The 4,375-nt window shown below is 42.9% G+C and overlaps 2 non-coding genes across 2 annotated transcripts; both read right to left on the bottom strand.

The window, feature by feature from the left end:
• Nucleotides 1-2,708: 2,708 nt before the first annotated feature.
• TRNAA-CGC (transfer RNA alanine (anticodon CGC)) lies at nucleotides 2,709-2,780 on the bottom strand. Its single transcript has one exon. It is a non-coding gene; the product is annotated as a tRNA-Ala (tRNA).
• A 709-nt stretch (nucleotides 2,781-3,489) lies between these two features.
• Nucleotides 3,490-3,561, bottom strand: TRNAA-UGC (transfer RNA alanine (anticodon UGC)). The gene has a single exon. It is a non-coding gene; the product is annotated as a tRNA-Ala (tRNA).
• Nucleotides 3,562-4,375: the final 814 nt, after the last annotated feature.

Genomic DNA, 4,375 nt, shown 5'->3' with positions numbered 1-4,375 from the left:
CTTCCTCTACCTCCGCGGTTGCTGCTCCGCAGGGCATCCACTCTTTCCGTTTTCACTGTTACTTCAGTGTTCGCTGACGGGTTTATTGTTGCTTCCATCGCCGTGGCTCGCCCATCCGACAATTCATGTGACCTGGCCAACATTAGTATTTTATCAAGTGTTATGCGGGTTTGGCTAAATATTAGTGTTCTCAAATGCTTATTTTTGTATCCTTGAATCAGTTGAGCTGTTACCTCTTTTGTTTGATCATCGTCCGGACACGTGCTTATCAACTCGCTCAACCTTGCGTGAAAAGCGTCCATCGTCTCTTCCTCCCTTTGCCTGGACTGCCTGAATTTGAACCTTTCATAATGGGGGTTCAATTGCGGATCAAAGTGTGCATTCAGCGCTTGTACCACCGCATCATAGTCTGTCGCTAACCCGGTGTTTGGCAGGTGTGTGAATAACTTGTAGAGTTCGTCCCCCCCGAAATGCAGTAACAGGGATCTTTTTACTTCATTGTCATTTTCTCTTGTTGCCGTGAAGTAGTTGTTTAGGCGGCTCAGCCATACCGTCCATCTCGGCGCCGCTGTGCTTGGGTCAATCAGCACGCTGAACGGTGGTATCGGGTTGATCTAGGAGTGCGGCGACTGTTGGACCACCGGACCCACTGCCTGCTGTCCTACCGGCTCTGCCACTTGCATTGGGTCGGCTGCCTGTTGGGCCCCTCCTGCAGCTGCAGCGTCCTGCACCACCAACATAATTGCGACAGTTCGGGCCTGCTTCAACACCTCGTTTATTCAGAACTACCACTAGTGCTGTGGCCTTCTCTGTGAGCTGGCACACCCTTTCTCCTCCCTGCTCTGTGCTCTTGTTATTCGATTGATTCACTTGTACACTCTGTTCATGAATAGTGTAATGTATTCTTTCGTTCTTTACTCCTTAATTTCTTTTTTTTTTTTGGGATGCAGCCTTGTAAATATCACGATGTGAACATCAGCGATATTTGCAAGGTTGTCCATCCGGGGTACGCCCAGTGACGCCCACTTTACACCTCATTAGAGATGCAAAAGGAGGCCTTGGGAAAAAGGGTGCTAACATGCGATTATGCATGTTAGCACCCTCTTGTAAATATGGCAATAGTTTTATCTCCGCTTTTTTGGCTTTTTAATCCACAAAAGTGGAGATAAAGCCCTTGTAAATATGCCCCTTACTTTTACACTCTATCGCTAGTGAAAGCAAGGAAGCGAGATAACAGACATGTTTTTAGTTTACTTAATGGCCACAATCATATTGCTTTTAAGGAGTTAAGGCGTCTTTTGTAGATAACTATTTGTATAAAGTCAGCCTCAGTTTATAAACCCCGTAAAATAGCCTAGCCGGTTAATGCACCTGGCTAGAATGTGTAGTGTTTAGCACAAATCGCACGTTTGCATCTTCATCAGAACTGAAAATGGAAAAGATCTGCTCTGCACAGTCCCAAATATTGGGTCTGGTGCAGGAAGGGGTTAAGACCAGATGCGCAGAGTGATGGAAAACACAGTGGATAAAAGTTGCTCATTTAAAATTCCATGCATATGCATTATTTTCACAAAGTCTGCCTCAAAGAAACTCACAAGGAAAAATGTAATTGCAAAACTGTTTTGGCTAAATGTATTAGCTACAAACTGCGTTCATAGCTTATGGGGTTAAGGCACCTGCTATCGACAGGTGTGTTTCAAGTCTCAGGAGTATAGAGGTTAGATAGCTTCCACAGTTCATGCATGTACTACAGCGATCGGGGTTTAACCTCTAGTCAGGGATTAACTCGTCATAACATAACTAACTATGCCTGTGGCAGAAAACTGTTATGCTATGTTATGCTATGCGCTGTGATGTTATGTTACTGTTGAGGAAGGTAGCACCAATGTTGTGTAATGCTTTGAAGATGGGAGTAAAGAAATTGAACTGTGCACATTTGTGTATCAAGGGCCAGTGGTGCTCCTGGGTGTGTAGTGTGATGGGTGTATTGTTTTTGCTGTGTGGTAGGTTGTGGGTGATTCCTGCTGCAGAGGTCTGAATGGTATTTATACTTCTGGTGAGCTGACCCTGGGTGTAAATTATGCCGTGAGGCCTTGTCTATCAGTTGTATCTCTGGGTGTATATAATGTATTGATCCCTTGTCTATCAGGTGTATCTCTGGCTGTAAATAATGTATTGATGCCTTGTCTATCAGGTGTATCTCTGGCTGTAAATAATCCAGGGATGCCTTGCACTTCTCTTGCACCTCTAGGTGTAAATAAGCTCCTGATGCCTTCTATCGCTTCTGGCTACACTTCTGGGTTGAGTTAATTATTGATGCCTTGTATAGACTAGACGATGTGTGTCCATCGATCCAATAGCTGTTGCAACACAGTTCATTAAACAACAACCTTGTCTTTGTCTGTAACCCTTGACCTAACGTCTTATGTGAAGCCCCATATCTGTCGTGGCAAAGGTATGGAATACGAGATATAGTGACAAAGTAACGAGAGAATGCTAAAAAACGTGTAGGTGTCGTATGCAGACTGTAAGTAACACTTAAACATAGCAGGTGGTTTAGATAGGCATGACGTTAGTTCTGTCGCTAGATAATTTGGGATCGTCTTCTAGGAAAACAAATCAGATTACAAGAAAAAACGGTACTTTTTTCATCTGATCTATTAGTGTGAAGGAAAAAAAAAAGAAAAACAAATTTTTATTAAAATAGCTGGAGATGCCGGGGATTGAACCCGGGGCCTCATACATGCGAAGCATGCGCTCTACCACTGAGCTACATCCCCCTATGCATATAACTTCGACACCAATCCATTTAGGATGAATGGCGTACAAGCTCGTCAGTGTTCGACGTAGTATATATCGAAAGCGAATTCTAACGTAAAATGAATGAACTGCTTATATACTATTAACTGGGAACATGACATTTGGTTCGAGCCAGAAAGAAGCACATCCATTGCTTTGTCCCATAACAACGATTGTGCAAGAACATTTTACTTTGTTTCTCTTTCGTCTGTTTAAAGAGTGTTTTTACTCTAACACAATCAAATTCTGCAAAGTCTAACATTGAATGTTGTCCTATTTAATTTGTACGATAGTGCCAACCCCGACATTTTTATGTTGTCTCAGCGCATGTTCTCACAGTTTGTTTTTGACTGGATTTTTGTGTACTGCCTCTCAATGTCCATATTTTTGGGGTTTCTGTATTTTTATAGCTTTCTGAATTAAAAAATATATATATAAACTGAGTTTTCCAACATTATTGTGCGGGTGATTGAGAAAGTGGAAACCAGCGATATTTATTCAACTCTGCTAATTTCTTTAGCCACTAGCATCGCCAATGCAGCTGTATGGATAACAGTTTCGGTCTATACATCTATGAATACTACTATTATTATATTATTAATAATAATTCAATTAGTGATAATGACTGTGGGCTAAGTAGACGTCACCCATAAATATACATACATTATCCATTTTACATTCAAAAAGAAGTGGAGATGCCGGGGATCGAACCCGGGGCCTCATACATGCAAAGCATGCGCTCTACCACTGAGCTACATCCCCACATGGAAAATGTTGTCGTACCGGAAGAGGATTATCTGTTCCACCCACACCTTCTGCTGTGAGAGTGGAATGACAGATTGTAGTGATCCTGCCCTCACAGGGGCCCCTCACTCCCAACAGCATTTCCCCCGCACGTTATCTCTGTTTTTATTGTTTACACAATAAAAATGGTAAAGAGTATTGGGAAGCACCCGGAAGACATGCAGCTCCCACACCCCCTCCTCTTCTACACGCGCAAAGGATCTTGGGGCTGGGCGGGCTGAAAGACAAGAGCCGGAAACACCAGCAGTGAGAGGGGCTGGAAGAGAAGCCACAGTTCATGCATGTTCTTTAAATAGAAGCAAGGCCATAATTGGGATCTCCAGAGACAGGACAAAGAGTTTAAAAAAAGAACACATACACCCTAGAAAGTTCCCATATCCGTACTGAGCACTTGCGCTGCTACTTTACTAGAGTGGGATACTCCTTATATTGGAAGCCCGGATAGCTCAGTCGGTAGAGCATCAGACTTTTAATCTGAGGGTCTAGGGTTCAAGTCCCTATTCGGGCGAATTTTTTTTTGTTTACAGGGACAAGTATATATTTTTGAAAGAATCTACAAAAACACACAATAAATAATATTTTAATATTTATTGAGACCTGTGCAGCTGAGAGGCAATCTAAATAGGAATGGTTCTACCACCAAGGCGCCAGAGAAGAGGAGGAAATGACAGAGACTGACATTTGTGTTAGTGATTTATCTCACTGCACTCTACTGAGTTTCTCCGAGCACACGACTGCTCCCATCAACCCCCCCCCCCCCCCAAAAAAAATA

The sequence above is a fragment of the Lissotriton vulgaris genome, chromosome 1_1, assembly GCF_964263255.1.
Source record: "Lissotriton vulgaris chromosome 1_1, aLisVul1.2, whole genome shotgun sequence".
Taxonomy (NCBI): domain Eukaryota; kingdom Metazoa; phylum Chordata; class Amphibia; order Caudata; family Salamandridae; genus Lissotriton; species Lissotriton vulgaris.
The sequence above is the reverse complement of the archived record's forward strand: the minus strand, read 5'-3'. Positions and strand labels throughout refer to the sequence as shown.